This window comes from Aegilops tauschii, chromosome 2, assembly GCF_002575655.3.
Source record: "Aegilops tauschii subsp. strangulata cultivar AL8/78 chromosome 2, Aet v6.0, whole genome shotgun sequence".
Taxonomy (NCBI): Eukaryota; Viridiplantae; Streptophyta; class Magnoliopsida; order Poales; family Poaceae; genus Aegilops; species Aegilops tauschii.
Genome location: NC_053036.3, coordinates 637,708,770 through 637,727,684, shown reverse-complemented (window position 1 = coordinate 637,727,684; position 18,915 = coordinate 637,708,770).

The window sequence follows — 18,915 nt, the reverse complement described above, 5'->3', positions numbered from 1 at the left end:
AGATCTGTATGTATCTTGCAAATCTCTATGTCTCCCTCCTTGACTTGATCGCGGATGGAATTGAAGCGTCTCTTGATGTGCTTGGTTCTCTTGTGAAATCTGGATTCCTTTGCCAAGGCAATTGCACCAGTATTGTCACAAAAGATTTTCATTGGACCCGATGCACTAGGTATGACACCTAGATCGGATATGAACTCCTTCATCCAGACTCCTTCATTTGCTGCTTCCGAAGCAGCTATGTACTCCGCTTCACACGTAGATCCCGCCACGACGCTTTGCTTAGAACTGCACCAACTGACAGCTCCACTGTTCAATATAAATACATATCCGGTTTGTGACTTAAAGTCATCCGGATCAGTGTCAAAGCTTGCATCGATGTAACCATTTACGACGAGCTCTTTGTCACCTCCATAAACGAGAAACATATCCTTAGTCCTTTTCAGGTATTTCAGGATGTCCTTGACCACTGTCCAGTGATCCACTCTTGGATTACTTTGGTACCTCCCTGCTAAACTAATAGCAAGGCAGACATCAGGTCTGGTACACAGCATTGCATACATGATAGAGCCTATGGCTGAAGCATAGGTAACAACTTTCATTTTCTCTCTATCTTCTGCAGTGGTCGGGCATTTGAAAGTGCGTTATATCGACTAGAGGGGGGTGAATAGGCGATTTTTATGAATTCTGCACTGAGGAATTTGCGGGTGAGGAAATTCCTTGGCGAAGAACTACTTGCAGCGGAATAAGTACTCAGAACTAAAAATAACAGAACACAAGCATGGTCATCATGATGAAATGAAGACAAGCACAGAGTACAGAAAGCGTAAACACAGGATAACACAAGATGAAGACAAACAGACTAAAGAAATTGAACTGAGGAAATTGAGAAAGTCTTCAGTCAAAGTCTTCAAACATAGATATGAACAAGTGCACAACACAGTTATGAGGAAATGAAAGAGTTAAGGAAATAGAACCAGTAAGCTCGGTGAAGACAATGATTTGGTAGACCAGTTCCAACTGCTGTCTCAGTTGTACATCTGGTTGGAGTGGCTAGGTATTTAAACCTGAGGACACACAGTCCTCACCGTATTCTTCTTGAACTAAGGTCACACAGACCTCGTCCAATCACTCATGGTAAGTCTTCAGGTGACTTCCGAACTTTCACAAACTCGGTCACTCGGCGATCCACAATTTCCTCTTGGATGCTCAGACCATGACGCCTAACCGTCTGGAAGAAGCACAGTCTTCAAAGGTAACAAGCGTCGGATCCATGCAGGATCAATCTCTTCAGTGATGCTCAATCAGTTTGGGTTTGTAGGTGTTTGGGTTTGGGTTTTCCTCACTTGATGATTTTCGCTCAAAGTCCTCGGAGGATGGGATGCTCTCAAATGACAAGTGTCAGTTTCTCTCGGAGCAGCCAACCAGCTAGTGGTTGTAGGGGGCGGCTATTTTTAGCCTGGGGAGCAGCCCGACATGATAAGACATAAATGCCCTTCAATGATATGACCGTTAGGTGGGTAGATATTTTGGGACAGCTGGCGCGTAGCACAGCAACGGTCGGAATTTTGAGTGTCTAATTCCTCAGGGCTATCATGTTCCTCACTGTGTAGGCAATCCGCACTGGCGAATTCCTAACTCCTCAGTCAGAACAAATTCCTCAAAGACCAGAAGAACTTCATCTCTGTCACTGAAGAATATGACTGAACTGTATGAGATTTCCAATGGCTTCACTCGAAGGGATTGGTGGGTGTAGGATTTTGAGTTGAGCATCACTTGGAAATTTTTCCTTAGTATTTCCTCGACCCCCTTTAACAGTACGGTGTTTCCTATGACTCAAGAAAGAGAAAATGAAACTACGAAAACAAAAGTCTTCACGCTTCATGTTCCTCGCATGAATACCAAGTCTTCAAGGTCACACCAGTTTCTTCACTTTCAAAGTCTTCAGAAAGTCTTCAGAAATCCAAAGTCTTCAGTTGAAGAACTTTATTTTTAGGGGTCGACTTTCTCTGTAAATATCAAACTCCTCATAGACTTATAGACCTGTGTACACTCACAAACGCATTAGTCCCTTAACCTATAAGTCTTCAATACACCAAAATCACTAAGGGGCACTAGATGCACTTACAATCTCCCCCTTTTTGGTGATTGATGACAATATAGGTTAAGTTTTCAACGGGGATAAACATATGAAGTGTAGATACTGATATTGAGGAATTTGATTGCAAGATATAGAAGAACTCCCCATGAAGATGTGCATAGTGAGGAATTTGCTTTTGAAGCAATGCACACTTGAAGAGTAGAATCATGGAGATCTCCCCCTATATCTTGTAATTCATACACGCATTTGACATATAATATGAAGAATTTGAAATGCATGATGAAATATGGTGACTGATGTAATTCAGCATGCATGCATTAACATTTAACAAGGAATAAGCATGCAGAAGAACACATCAAAAGTATCAGGCCACCATAGAGTTTAAGTTTACAACTCGATCCAGCAAAGTCATCAAAAGAACGAGAGTTGTAACTTTAGCAAAAACACCCATATAAGATAGACCCGCTTGAAGACTAACTCAAATTTCTCCCCCTTTGTCATCGAATGACCAAAAGGGTTGAAAATGAGGACTAACGCCCCTGAAGAATATCATGATGATGGAGGAGCGTCAGCGTTGTTGGGGTCGTTTGTCGTAGTAGGGCCTGCCGCAGTGTCGTCCAAGTCTTCATGCTCGTCGGTTTCGCGCGATGAGGAATATGAGCTGGCCACCAAGGAAGGAACCTTGACCTTCTTGTATTTCTTCGGTGGAGGTGCAGACCAGTCAAAATCTTCCTTGAGACCAATTTGCTTCAGATCTTCTTCACCATATATATGAGACAGAAAAGCCCAGGTGCGACCGAAGACTTCATGGAGGTAGTAATGGTTTTTCTTCACTGCATTATGTGTAGCAGTCATGTTGTGAAGAATAGAACCAAACTGACGCTTAACCCATTTATGGTTTCGATCCACCTTCTGGTGAAGACTAAGAAGCAGCTCACAGTCAGTCATCACTCTTGGAGCTGTGGCTTGAGGAGTAGACTTGGGTGCATTGGCAGCAGAATCATGAGTGGCAGAATCATCATTGGTGGAATAAGATGCAACTTTGCGAAACTGACCATCCAATGGACGAATGCCTTCATCAATGACAGCAGGTGCCTTGCCCTTTTCATCAGCTGAGGAATAGGTCCGCTTGAGGACTTCAATCGGGGGCAAGTAGCTGAGGTGATTCTGAAAATCAGCCTTGTAGTTGAGTGAAGACCATGTTCTGAGAAATCTCATAATCCAGGGAGCATAAGGCTTCAGCTCAAATGGAGATAGCGCAACATTTGCCAGAGTCCTCATGAAGAAATCGTGATAGTTGACAGGAATGCCATGCATGATATTGAACAGCAGATTCTTCATGATGCCAACGACTTCTTCATCATTCGAGTCGTGGCCTTTGATTGGACTCAAAGTCTTCGTTAGAATGCGATAGACTATTCTGGGCACATAAAGCAATTCCTTCACAAGGAACTTGGTCCTTCGGGCTTGACCGGGCTTCAGAGGCTTCATAAGCACTTGCATGTAATGAGCAGTGAGCTCAGGCTCTTGGTACAGACAACGAGCACCTTCAAGGGGAGGACTGATTGGCAGGGCATGAAGTAATTCAGAGGCCGGTGCTTTGAAATGAGTGTTTTCGATCATCCAGTCCAAAACCCAAGAGTTGATATCATCAGCATCGCCTGTGATGTGCAGCGTTGCGTAGAATTGAAGAATAAGCTCTTCATTCCAATCAACAATGTCAGTGCAAAAGTTGAGGAGGCCTGCAGCATGAAGCACACTGAGGACTGGTGAGAAGCATGGCAGTAATTCCATATCCACATGAGGAATATGCTCGTGGTCGAAGACTTTGTCCTTGTTGAAGAGCAGTGAAGAATAGAAGTTGGCCTGGCTGGCGGTCCAGAAGGGCTTCCTTCTAAGACGAGCAGAATCATAAGGATTATAGTCAGTGAAGAACACGTGCTCGCCGAAGAAATCATCAGCCTTGAATTTCTGCTTCTTCGAGAATGGATCCTTTGGCTTGGGGTGAGGAGTGTCAGTCAATTGCATCACCACCTCAGGAATCATAATCTCAGGTTCCACAGGCTGAGGAATTTCAGCTTCTTCTTCAGTGACAACCTGGGTCTTCAATTCTTCATTTACATTTTCTTCAGCACTAGTGGCTGGAATTTCTTCATGGACAGACGGTGTGGCATGTGGTTCATCAGATCCCATTTGAACTGTAGTTACCGGGGACTGAGGAATTTGTTGCAATGGTGTGAACAGTGGGGAATTGGGGTGCTGACTTTCCCAAAAGTCATCATTCAACACGGGTGTGGTGCAGCCAATGTCCACATCTTCATCTTCCATTTCTTCAATGCCGGCCTGTTCAGCGGTAAACTGAGGCATAGGCGAGGAGACAACTGGTGGTGAAGGGATTGGATCCACTTCAATTTCTTCATCCAACTGCTCTGACAAAGCAGCAGAAGGATTCTCTTCATCGGATTCACTTGGAATCACATAATCTTCATCAAAAGGAACTAGTGCCTTTGATGGTATGGTTGAGATAGGAACATCATCAATGGGATTTGCAAACGAGCTGGTCAAAGGCTTCATCTTCTTCGGAGCTGAAGAATCTGATGAAGTTGATGCCTTCCTTTTCTTCACTGTTGCACGCTCTGCAGCCTTGGTCTTCTTCGCATCTGATGCAGATGGAAGGATTGGAGTTGGGGTAGGCGCAGGAGGAGCAGAGGAATTTGGTTGAGTTTCTTCAGGCGCAACTGATGCAGTTGCCCTGACCTCTTCATTTTCTTCAGCAGCCTGATGCTCATCAGCGGTGCTGGCATGTTCTTCAGTTGGCTGAGCAGATGCTTCAGCCTGAGGATTTTCTTGTTGCGTTGGAGCTGCAACTTTGGACGTGAACTTCTCAGTCAAGTTCTCAAACCCGACTTTGCCTCCAAGCTAGTCAGCGTAGTAACGATCAAATTCATCACTCAGTTGCTTGATCTCAGCTTGCAAGGCAACGAGTTCTTCAGGGGAAAGCTTCAGAACATTTTGCTTCAGAAAGCGTTGTTTCTTGTACTGTGCTTTCTTCACCTTCCTTCCTTGTTCATATTTCCATTTTCCTGATCAATGAAGGCAGTCAAAACATGACTTTGACCAGGAGTGAGGTTCATCTCCGGCAAAGGTGTGTTGGGATCCTTGTGCCATAGATCGATGAAGTCTAAGATCAACTTGGGATCCAGCATCAATGGCACATTGCTGCCTTTGGCTCTAGCGGCCCTGAGTTGCCTGTCTCTGATGATTTCGGCAAGTTCCTCATCATCATCTTCGTCTTCATCAGACGGCACCTGGAAGGCGACCTGCTTCTTGTGAGGACTTGGTCGAGAGCCTCGTCCAGCAGTGGCCTTTTTCTTCATCAGAGAGGGGCCAGTTGAGGAATTTGGTGCAGCTGAAGAACTAGCAGAAGCTCCTGAGGCAATTGAGATGCCTGTTGTCCTTTGGCACGTGGCAAGATGCACATGTGCTGAGGATTTGGTCGGAGCAGCTGAGGACTTTGGTGGAGGAGCCGAGGACTTTGGAGGAGCTGGAGAAGCTTAAGGAATTGGCCGTGAGGGCTTTGAGGATTCTGGCCGTGAGGGCTTTGAAGATTCTGGCCGTGAGGGCATTGCTGATGAAGCACTTGGCTTAAGAGCAGGCTTCTTTGACATGGCCTTCTTTGGCTTGCTAGCAGAGGCCTCAGCAGTGGCAGTAGTAGCAGCAGAGTCTTCGTTAAATTTCCTCACTGCTTCTCTTGCTTGTCTGGTTAGTTTGGCCTGGCGCTTGGCCCATTCGTCAGGATAATCCTCACCACGCTTAAGGCTGGTAGGATCAGCTTCTTGGCCAGGTGCCAATGGAGGACTTGGGCATGGAGGATTGAGAGCGAATTTCTTCATATACTTGGGAGTGACATACCTGTACTCCCTCCACTCCCGTGCCCATCTCCTCTCTATCCTTTGTATGCGCACCTTGCTCTGATTTTTGTCCTCCTTACCAAACTTGGCCTCATCAGGAGTGCAATAATCCTTGTATATATTATCAGGGATCTCAAAAGCAGTATTGACCTCAGGCCTCTTTCCTCCCTTCTGTGGCTTCTTTCCATCAGCCATTTTCTTCAGCTAAGGAATTTGAACAATGGCATTTTCTGAAGATGTATGCAACTTTTCTTCGAGGAACACTGCAAATGAGTTAAGTTGATGAGAACCTAGTGATTCAGCAACGGACATGAGTACCTGTGAACAGAGTATAGTTGCGAGGAATTTGGAGAGGTCATATGCGTTCTCAGAAGTTTTTCAAAAGAACAAGTTTGAGGAATTTGACCAGATGAGTCTTGAAGAATTTCACTAAGCGTTCTTTGTCTTAGGTTCAAGAGTTGTATAGATCGAAGATCCACACAATTGAGGAATCTTGAAGAAAAATTGTTGCTTAGAGAAACGAATCAATAACAGATGACATGTGAGGTGTTTAGTGTGTGAGGATTTGAAGAATAAACACCATTTGAAGATTTTGTAGAAATCATTCGAATCAAAGAGGGCAGTAAAAGTAACTTTTAATTACCCTGGATGAAGAACACGACGAACTAGGAAGTGTAGAAGTGAAGTTCGTCAGTTCAGATCTTCCGCGCCCTAACTCGGCAGAGGAAGACAACTACGGCGGCGGCGGAGTGAAGAAATCCGCATCCGGCGCGAGTACGACGGCGACGAGGTCGAGGCAGTTAAGCTCTTCCTCACCGGCAATGATGAAGTAGCGGCGGCGCTAGGGTTTGAGAAGCTCGAGCTGGAGTGAGGTCGAGCGGAGTAAAAGTGAGATGAGGAAGGGGAGGGGTATATATAGCCGCGGTGAAAAACTGTTCACCCGAAGAAATTGGACGAACGTGCCCTGACCCTTCTCATTCACTTGACATGTGTCACCCACGTACTGAGAGGTGGCGATCGTGTGAGATCATGGGTGAATAGATAAGTATTATCGCGGGATGTGGAACGGTTTGAGCGGCAAAGCCGAAAATTTAGATAAGATAAGTTAAAAGTTCCGTTCGCAAATTCTTCAGCTGACAAGGACACAGTGAAGATTTTGAACGAGTTTCAAGTAGAACGCACATGAAGAATTTGTGAATAGATTGGGTTGAGTATAGCATAGAGGGGGAAGGGTCCGATCACATTCACTTAGCAGAAAAAGCAACTTGAAGAAATAGCAATAAGTGAATGTTGTAGAGGACATAAACTCTATATATATATATATACATATATATATATATATATACATATATACATATATATATAGCCAATGAAGAAAAACGATGGAAACGGTGAAGACAATGCAAAGTTGAAGAATATGAACAACTGAGGAATTTCAAATACTGAGAAAAACTCAAATTGAAGATTTTCAACTTTTGTTGGTGGCGTGACCCACCGTATAAGAATGATGATTTCAGACACCGCATACAATTGTCGTAGGGCTCTGAGAATCAAATACTTCGTTAATTTTTCACACTTAGAGGGTTAGTCTTCATTGATTGAAGAAATACGTTACTTCGTGTGTTGCACATCTAAGTCATCAATTTTGCATAAGTGTTAGGATGAGTGTCCTTTTCAAAGAACATTCAAAGATTCTAAGATATTTAGCTCACACCGCAACTTACTAAATCTCTTCTCATCAAGGGATTTGTGAAGATATCGGCTAGCTGGTCTTCAGTCTTCACATGCTCGATGGAGATCTCGCCCTTCAACACATGATCGCAAAGAAAATGATGACAAATCTGAATGTGCTTTGTCTTCGAGTGCTGAACCGGGTTGTGAGCAATCTTGATGGTACTCTCATTGTCATAGTAGAGAGGCACATTCTTCACGTTGACGCCGTAGTCCTTGAGAGTTTGCTTCATCCATAGCAATTGAGCACAACAAGAACTAGCAGCAATGTACTCCCTCCGTCCGGAAATACATGTCGGAGAAATGCATAAAAATGGATGTATCTAGAACTAAAATACGTCTACATACATCCATTCCTCCGACAAGTATTTCCGGACGGAGGGAGTACTCAGCTTCAGCAGTAGACAGTGATACGCAGTTCTGTTTCTTCGAGGACCAACAGACCAAGATCGTCCGAGGAAATGGCAAGTGCCAGATGTTGACTTGCGGTCCACACGATCACCAGCATAGTAAGAGTCTGAATATCCAATGAGATCAAAAGCCGAGCCCTTGGGGTACCATAATCCAAGTGTTGGTGTGTGAGCTAGATATCGAAGAATATGCTTCACAGCCTTATGGTGTGATTCCTTCGGTGTAGCTTGAAATCGGGCACACATGCAAACACTAAGCATAATATCTGGCCTAGATGCACATAAGTACAATAAAGAACCAATCATGGAGCGGTATACCTTTTGATCGAATTCAATACCATTTTCATCAGTGCATAGATGGCCATTTGTGGGCATAGGGATTTTGACTCCTTTGCAGTCTTGCATGCTGAATTTCCTCAGTACATCCTTGAGGTATTTCTCTTGAGATATGAATATGCCATTGCGCTGTTGACGAATTTGAAGACCTAAGAAGAATTTCAACTCTCCCATCATAGACATTTGATATTCTTCACTCATCATATAGGCAAATTCATCACTATAACGTTGGTCAGTACAGCCAAAGATAATATCATCAACATATATTTGGCACACGAACAGTTCACCATCATAAGATTTAGTGAAAAGAGTAGTATCGAGTGAACCGGGTTTGAAGCCTTTCTTCATGAGGAATTCCTTCAAAGTATCATACCACGCCCGAGGGGCCTTCTTGAGGCCATAGAGGGCCTTATTTAGTCTGAAGACTTTGTCAGGATGCTTTGGATCTTCAAAACCTGGGGGTTGAGCAACATATACTTCTTCCTCAAGCTTACCATTGAGGAATGCACTTTTCACATCCATTTGATACAAGATGATGCCATGATGGTTAGCATAAGCAAGTAAGATGCGAATAGCCTCAAGTCTAGCAACAGGTGCAAAAGTTTCATCGAAATCGATTCCTTCAAGCCGTGCCTTATTCCTCACCACAAGGCCATTTTCATCTTGCTTGTTGCGGTAGATCCACTTTGTGCCAATGATATTGTGCTTGCGAGGATCTGGATGTTTAACCAGTTCCTAGACGTTGTTGAGCTCGAATTGATGCAATTCGTCTTGCATAGCCTGAATCCACTCAGGCTCCAGAAATGCTTCATCTACCTTAGTGGGCTCTGTGATAGAGACAAAAGAAAAGTGCCCACAAAAGTTAGACAAATGAGAAGCTCTTGAGCGGGTGAGAGGACCTGGAATGTTGATGTCACTGATGATTTTCTCAATCTGCACTTCATTTGCAACACAAGGATGAGCGGGTTGTCGTTAAGGAATTTGATCAGCATTTTCTTCAGTATCATTTTCCTCAGGTGCATCAGCGTGACGTTCTTCACGTTCTGGAATAACTTCTTCAATAGGTTCTTCAGTAGGAATGACATCCTTAGTAGCCTTGAACTTGATGGTTTCCTCAGGAGACTGTTCATCTAGCACAGGAGGTAGGTGCTCTCTTTGCGAGCCATTAGTTTCATCGAACCACACATCTACAGTTTCAACAACCTTGTGAAGAACGTTGTTGAAGACTTTGTAGGTGTGCGAGTCCTTTCCGTAACCAAGCATAAAACCTTCATGTGCTTTCGGTGCAAATTTAGCATTGTGATGAGGATCTCTAATCCAACATTTAGCACCGAAGACTTTGAAATAACTCACATTTGGTTTCTTGTCGGTGAGGAGTTCATAAGCAGTCTTCTTGAAGAATTTGTGAAGATACACCCTGTTGATGATGTGGCACGCAGTATAAATTGCCTCAATCCAGAAGTGACGAAGCGTCTTGTACTCATCAAGCATAGTGCGAGCCATCTCAACAAGAGTCCTGCTCTTGCGCTCCACGACGCCATTCTGCTGAGGAGTATAAGGAGCAGATAACTCATGAGTAATACCAAGTTCATCAAGATAGTCATCAAGAACAGAGTTCTTGAACTCAGTTCCATTGTCACTCCTGATGTGCTTGATCTTCACACCAAAGTTGGTTGAAGCCCTTGAGGAAAATCGTTTGAAGACTTCCTCCACTTCATGTTTGTAAGTGACAATATGTACCCAGGTGTAACGAGAGTAATCATCAACAATAACAAAGCCATAGAGAGATGCATCATTTGTGACTGTTGAGTAATGATTAGGACCAAAGAGATCCATGTGAAGCAATTCGAATGGTCGAGTAGTGGTCATGATAGTCTTCGCTCGATGCTTGGCCTTGGTCATCTTTCCAGCTTCACAAGCTCCACACAAGTGATCCTTGAGGAATTTGACATTCTCAATGCCAATGACATGCTTCTTCTTCGCAAGCGTGTGCAGATTCCTCATGCCAGCATGACCAAGTTGTCGATGCCATAGCCAGCCTTCTGAAGCTTTTGCAAGTAGGCATACGGCTGGTTGTGGTCTTGTAGAGAAATCAACAATATACAGATCTCCTCTCCTAAAGCCTTCGAAGACTTTGGAATGGTCAGCTTCCATGATCACAACACATCGGTACTTGCCAAATACAGCAACCATATCAAGATCACAAAGCATTGAGACAGACATGAGGTTGTATCCTAAGGACTCGCCAAGCATGACTTTGTCCATGTGTCGATCCTTTGTGATCGCAACCTTACCTAGACCCAATACCTTGCTTTTTCCTTTGTCAGCGAAGATGATATGCTTCAGATGCGATGGAGATAAGGGAATAGCCATCAATAGACTCTTGTCACCAGTCATGTGATTTGTACATCCACTATCGAGGACCCACTCATTGGCTTTGGGTTGATCATCTTGCAGATGAATTAGTGCAGCTTGTGAACTCATATACTTCATCAGTGAAGAATATGACATCAAATTCATCAGATTTCATCAAGCAGTAAGATAGACATATCAGTATGAGGACGTGAGAAATGAGGATTCATTTCTTCATGATTAGCCTGCGTCCATTCAGGCAAATTTTCAGGTCTCCAGCAAATTTCTCAGACGTTCAAGCACGTCTGGAGACCTGACCCTGCATAAGAGATTAGTTCTTTTTCTTCACCACCCACATCTGAAGGGGTGGCAAAGAGTTCATCACTCTGCGAGCTCCATACGAGAATGGTGGCATAGAAGCCATCCCATTTCGTTTCACATAAGAGAAGTTAGGATAAGCATATGAATAAGCAGAGAAATTCTTCGAGGACTTATGAACATAATGGTTAGAAGAATAATGCTCATATTCATAGCCCTTAGCTCTCCCCTGCGAAACAGAGGGGTTAGCACGATGATGATCATATGAGGACTTTGATCCTTTTGAGGAATTTGATCCATGTGAGGAATTTGGTCCATATGAGGACTTGGATCGATATGAAGAATTTGGTCCATATGAAGAGTTTGATCTGGGGTTCCTATTCTTCACTGGTGGTGTCATGATGACATTCACCTGAAGATTTTCAAGGCACCTTTTGGGAACCCAGATTTTCTTCATAGGGGAACCGTTCCTGCAGTTAGTGCCAACATATCTAGCAAATACTTCACCATTCTGATTTTTGAACAGTTTATAGTTGGAGTCAATTGACTCATCAGAAGAATGAGGAGATTCACATGTAAAGCCAGATAGATTGGATGGATCAACTGGAGGTCCCTTTGCAGCAACCCATGAGGTTTTGGGGTACTGCTCAGGCTTCCAATATGTACCATCAGCATTGAGTTTCCTCTCAAAGGCAATACCCTCTTTCCTAGGGTTCCTGTTGAGGATCTGCTTTTTAAGCACATCACAAAGAGTCGGATGCCCTTTGAGGCTTTTGTACATGCCTGTCACATACAATTCCTTCAGCCCTGCATTGTCAGTGATACTAGCAATATCCTCAGATGAGGAATTAGTGATAGCAGAGACAGTTGAAGAATTTGTAGCATTTGAACATTCAGGTGAAGAATTAGCAGATTCACGTTCAATGCACTTTAAGCATGGAGGAATGAATTCTTCCCGTGAAGCGCAGATTTGTTGAGCAAGTAATGAATCGCGCTCCTTCTGAAGATCTTCATAACTCACTCTTAGCTTTTCAAGATCTTTCTTTCTCTGAAGAAATTCATAAGAAAGCTTCTCATGATCAGATAAGAGAGTGTTATGATGACTTTGAAGGTTATCAAACTTAGACTGAAGTCTCTGAAGATTTTCAGTCAGAGCTTTAGTGCGATCCATTTCTTCACCCAACATATCATCACTTTTGTCTAGCATGTTTTGAACCTTTTCAAAAGCCTTTTGTTGTTTCACAGCAATCTTAGCAAGTTTAGAATAGCTGGGATTTAGGTTTTCATCAGATTCATCCTCACTAGATTCAGAGGAGGGATATTTCAGTACCTTGGCACCTTTTGCCATGAAGCAATAGGTGGGAGCGTAGTCATCATCGCCTTCATCAGCCTTGTTGGTGAAGCCATTTTCCTCAGAGTTGAAGATGGACTTGCTGACGAATGCAGTGGCGAGAGCTAGGCTCGCCACACCCGACTCGGACTCCTCAGATGCCTCCTCTTCCTCATGTTCCTCAGACTCAGCCTCAGAGTCAATTTCCTTCCCAATGAATGCCCGAGCCTTCTTGGAGCTGCTCTTCTTGTGAGATGAAGACTTTGAGGATTTTGATGATGAAGACTTTGAAGATTTCTTCTTCTTCTTTGAGTCATCAGAACTGTAATCCTTGTATTTCTTCTTCTTTGATTCCTTTTCCCACTGAGGACAATCTTGAATGTAGTGACCAGGTTTCTTGCACTTGTGACATAGCCTCTTCTTGTAGTCACTGGATGAGGAATCATTGCTCCTTGAGGATTTTCCAAAACGACCACGTCTTGAGAACTTCTGGAATTTCCTCACGAGCAGTGCTAGCTCCTGGCTCAGTTCTTCAGGATCACTAAGGCTACTACCAGAATCTTCACCTTCAGATTCAGAGACCGCCTTGGCCTTCAGGGCACGTGATCTGCCATAGCTCGAACCATAGAGATCTCTCTTCTCAGCAAGCTGGAACTCATGAGTGTTTAGCCTCTCGAGGATATCAGCGGGATCAAGTGACTTGTAATCAGCACGTTCTTGTATCATCAGTGCTAGAGTATCAAATGAGGAATCAAGCGATCTCAGCAATTTCTTCACCACCTCATGGTCGGTGATGTCAGTGGCACCAAGTGCTTGAAGCTCATTTGAGATGTCAGTGAGGCGATCGAAGGTTTGTTGAACATTTTCATTGTCGAGTCTTTTGAAGCGGTTGAAGAGATTGCGAAGAACGTCAATGCGAGAGTCACATTGAGTTGAGACTCCTTCATTCACTTTGGACAGCCTATCCCAGATAAGCTTAGCAGTTTCCAAAGCACTCACTCTTCCATACTGCCCTTTGCTCAGATGGCCACATATGATGTTCTTCGCTTGAGAATCGAGTTGCTTGAATCTCTTCACATTAGTAGCGTTCAGAGACGGTGTGACTGAGGGAACACCATTTTCCACAACATACCAGAGATCGTTATCAATTGCCTCAAGATGCATTCGCATCTTATTCTTCCAGTAGGGGTAGTCCGTCCCATCGAAGGTAGGACAGCCAGCAGAGACCTTGATCATACCTGCGGTCGACATAACTAAAACCCCAGGCGGTTAAACTAAAATCACACAGAACAAGGGAGTACCTTGCTCTAATACCAATTGAAAGTGCGTTATATCGACTAGAGGGGGGGTGAATAGGCGATTTTTATGAATTCTTCACTAAGGAATTTGCGGGTGAGGAAATTCCTTGGCGAAAAACTACTTGCAGCGGAATAAGTACTCAGAAGTAAACATAACAGAACACAAGCATGGTCATCATGATGAAATGAAGACAATCACAGAGTACAGAAAGCGTAAACACAGGATAACACAAGATGAAGACAAAAAGACTGAAGAAATTGAACCGAGGAAATTGAGAAAGTCTTCAGTCAAAGTCTTCAAACACAGATATGAACAAGTGCACAACACAGTTATGAGGAAATGAAAGAGTTGAGGAAATAGAACCAGTAAGCTCGGTGAAGACAATGATTTGGTAGACCAGTTCCAACTGCTGTCTCAGTTGTACATCTGGTTGGAGCGGCTAGGTATTTAAACCTGAGGACACACAGTCCCGGACACACAGTCCTCACCGTATTCTCCTTGAACTAAGGTCACACAGACCTCGTCCAATCACTCGTGGTAAGTCTTCAGGTGACTTCCGAACCTTCACAAACTCGGTCACTCGGCGATCCACAATTTCCTCTTGGATGCTCAGACCATGACGCCTAACCGTCTGGAAGAAGCATAGTCTTCAAAGGTAACAAGCGTCGGATCCACGCAGGATCAATCACTTAAGTGATGCTCAATCAGTTTGGGTTTGTAGGTGTTTGTGTTTGGGTTTTCCTCACTTGATGATTTTCGCTCAAAGTCCTCGAAGGATGGGATGCTCTCAAATGACAAGTGTCAGTTTCTTTCGGAGCAGCCAACCAGCTAGTGGTTGTAGGGGGCGGCTATTTATAACCTAGGGAGCAGCCCGACATGATAAGACATAAATGCCCTTCAATGATATGACCGTTAGGTGGGTAGATATTTTGGGACAGCTGGCGCGTAGCACAGCAACAGTCGGAATTTTGAGTGTCTAATTCCTCAGGGCTATCATGTTCCTCACTGTGTAGGCAATCCGCACTGGCGAATTCCTAACTCCTCAGTCAGAACAAATTCCTCAGAGACCAAAAGAACTTTGTCTTTGTCACTGAAGAATATGACTGAACTGTATGAGATTTCCAATGGCTTCACTCGAAGGGATTGGTAGGTGTAGGATTTTGAGTTGAGCATCACTTGGAAATTTTTCCTTAGTATTTCCTCGACCCCCTTTAACAGTACGGTGTTTCCTATGACTCAAGAAAGAGAAAATGAAACTACGAAAATAAAAGTCTTCACGCTTCATGTTCCTCGCATGAATACCGAGTCTTCAAGGTCACACCAATTTCTTCACTTTCAAAGTCTTCAGAAAGTCTTCAGAAATCCAAAGTCTTCAGTTGAAGAACTTCATTTTTAGGGGTCGACTTTCTCTGTAAATATCAAACTCCTCATAGACTTATAGACCTGTGTACACTCACAAACGCATTAGTCCCTTAACCTATAAGTCTTCAATACACCAAAATCACTAAGGGGCACTAGATGCACTTACAGCATTGAGTCTGACTCAACTTCACACCTTGTAACACAGGCACAAACCCTTTCTTTGCTTGATCCATTTTAAACTTCTTCAAAACTTTATCAAGGTATGTGCTTTATGAAAGTCTAATTAAGCGTCTCGATCTATCTCTATAGATCTTGATGCCCAATATATAAGCAGCTTCACCGAGGTCTTTCATTGAAAAACTCTTGTTCAAGTATCCTTTTATGCTATCCAGAAATTCTATATCATTTCCAATCAACAATATGTCATCCACATATAATATTAGAAATGCTACAGAGCTCCCACTCACTTTCTTGTAAATACAGGCTTCTCCAAAAGTCTGTATAAAACCATATGCTTTGATCACACTATCAAAGCATTTATTCCAACTCCGAGATGCTTGCACCAGTCCATAAATGGATCGCTAGAGCTTGCACACTTTGTTAGCATCCTTTGGATCGATAAAACCTTCGGGTTGCATCATATATAACTCTTCTTCCAGAAATCCATTCAGGAATGCGGTCTTTACATCCATTTGCCAAATTTCATAATCATAAAACGCAGCAATTGCTAACATGATTCGGACAGACTTAAGTATCGCTACGGGAGAGAAGGTCTCATTATAGTCAACTCCTTGAACTTGTCAAAAACCTTTCGCAACAAGTCGAGCTTTGTAGACAGTAACATTACCGTCAGCGTCAGTCTTCTTCTTGAATTCCATTTATTTTTGATGGCTTGCCGATCATCGGGCAAGTCAACCAAAGTCCACACTTTGTTCTCATACATGGATCCCATCACAGATTTCATGGCCTCAAGCCATTTCGCGGAATCTGGGCTCATCATCGCTTCCTCATAGTTCGTAGGTTCTTCATGGTCAAGTAACATGACCTCCAGAACAGGATTACCATACCGCTCTGGGGCGGATCTTACTCTGGTTGACCTATGAGGTTTGGTAGTAACTTGATCTGAAGTTTCATGATCATTATCATTAGCTTCCTCAGTAATTGGTGTAGGGATCACATGAACTGATTTCTGTGATGAACTACTTTCCAATAAGGGAGCAGGTACAGTTACCTCATCAAGTTCTACTTTCATCCCACTCACTTCTTTCGAGAGAAACTCCTTCTCTAGAAAGGATGCATTCTTAGCAACGAATGTCTTGCCTTCGGATATGTGATAGAAGGTGTACCCAACAGTCTCCTTTGGGTATCCTATGAAGACACATTTCTCTGATTTGGGTTCGAGCTTATCAGGTTGAAGTTTTTTCACATAAGCATCGCATCCCCAAACTTTAAGAAATGACAACTTGGGTTTCTTGCCAAACCACAGTTCATAAGGTGTCATCTCAACGGATTTAGATGGTGCCCTATTTAATGTGAATGCAGCCGTCTCTAAAGCATAACCCCAAAACGATAGCGGTAAATCAGTAAGAGACATCAAAGATCGCACCATATCTAATAAAGTGCGGTTATGACGTTCGGACACACCATTACGTTGTGGTGTTCCGGGTGGCGTGAGTTGCGAAAATGTTCCGCATTGTTTCAAATGAAGACCAAACTCGTAACTCAAATATTCTCCTCCATGATCAGATCGTAGAAACTTTATTTTCTTGTTACGATGATTTTCCACTTCACTCTGAAATTCTTTGAACTTTTCAAATGTTTCAGACTTATGTTTCATCAAGTAGATATACCATATCTGCTCAAATCATCTGTGAAGGTGAGAAAATAACGATACCCACCGCGAGCCTCAATATTCATCGGCCCACATACATTAGTATGTATGATTTCCAACAAATCCGTTGCTCGCTCCATTGTTCCGGAGAACGAAGTTTTAGTCATCTTGCCCATGAGGCATGGTTCGCAAGTACCAAGTGATTCATAATCAAGTGATTCCAAAAGTCCATCAGAATGGAGTTTCTTCATGCGCTTTACACCAATATGACCCAAACGGCAGTGCCACAAATAAGTTGCACTATCATTATCACCTCTGCATCTTTTGGCTTCAATATTATGAATATGTGTCTCACTACTATCGAGATTCAACAAAAATAGACCACTCTTCAAGGGTGCATGGCCATAAAAGATATTACTCATATAAATAGAACAACCATTATTCTCGGATTTAAATGAATAACCATCTCGCATCAAACAAGATCCAGATATAATGTTCATGCTTAACGCTGGCACGAAATAACAATTATTCAGGTCTAAAACTAATCCCGAATGTAGATGTAGAGGTAGCGTGCCGACGGCGATCACATCGACTTTGGAACCATTTCCCACGCGCATCGTCACCTCGTCCTTAGCCAATCTTCGCTTAATCCGTAGTCCCTGTTTCGAGTTGTAAATATTAGCAACAGAACCAGTATCAAATACCTAGGCACTACTGCGAGCATTAGTAAGGTACACATCAATAACATGTATATCACATATACCTTTGTTCACCTTGCCATCCTTCTTATCCGCCAAATACTTGGGGCAGTTCCGCTTCCAGTGACCAGTCCCTTTGCAGTAGAAGCACTCAGTCTCAGGCTTAGGTCCAGACTTGGGTTTCTTCACTTGAGCAGCAACTTGCTTGCCGTTCTTCTTGAAGTTCCCCTTCTTCCCTTTACCCTTTTTTTGAAACTGGTGGTCTTGTTGACCATCAACACTTGATGCTCCTTCTTGATTTCTACCTCCGCAGCCTTTAGCATTGCGAAGAGCTCGGGAATTGTCTTGTTCATCCCTTGCATATTATAGTTCATCACGAAGCTCTTGTAGCTTGGTGGCAGTGATTGAAGAATTCTGTCAATGACACTATCATCAGGAAGATTAACTCCCAGCTGAATCAAGTGGTTGTTATACCCAGACATTTTGAGTATATGTTCATTGACAGAACTATTCTCCTCCATCTTGCAGCTATAGAACTTATTGGAGACTTCATATCTCTCAATCCGGGCATTTGCTTGAAATATTAACTTCAACTCCTGGAACATCTCATATGCTCCATGACGTTCAAAATGTCGTTGAAGTCCCGGTTCTAAGTCGTAAAGCATGGCACACTGAACTATCGAGTAGTCATCAGCTTTGCTCTGCCAGACGTTCACAACGTCCGGCGTTGCTCCTGCAGCGGGTCTTGCACCTAGCGGTGCTTCCTGGACATAATTCTTCTGTGCAGCAATGAGGATAATCCTCAAGTTACGGACCCAGTCCGTGTAATTGCTACCATCATCTTTCAACTTAGCTTTCTCTAGGAACGCATTAAAATTCAAAGGAACAGTAGCACGGGCCATTGATCTACAACAACATAGACATGCAAAATACTATCAGGTACTAAGTTTATGATAAATTAAAGTTCAATTAATCATATTACTTAAGAACTCCCACTTAGATAGACATCCCTCTAATCATCTAAGTGATCACGTGATCCAAATAAACTAAACCATGTCCGATCATCACATGAGATGGAGTAGTTTTCAATGGTGAACATCACTATGTTGATCATATCTACTATATGATTCACGCTCGACCTTTCGGTCTCAGTGTTCCGAGGCCATATCTACATATGCTAGGCTCGTCAAGTTTAACCTGAGTATTCTGCATGTGCAAAACTGGCTTGCACCCGTTGTA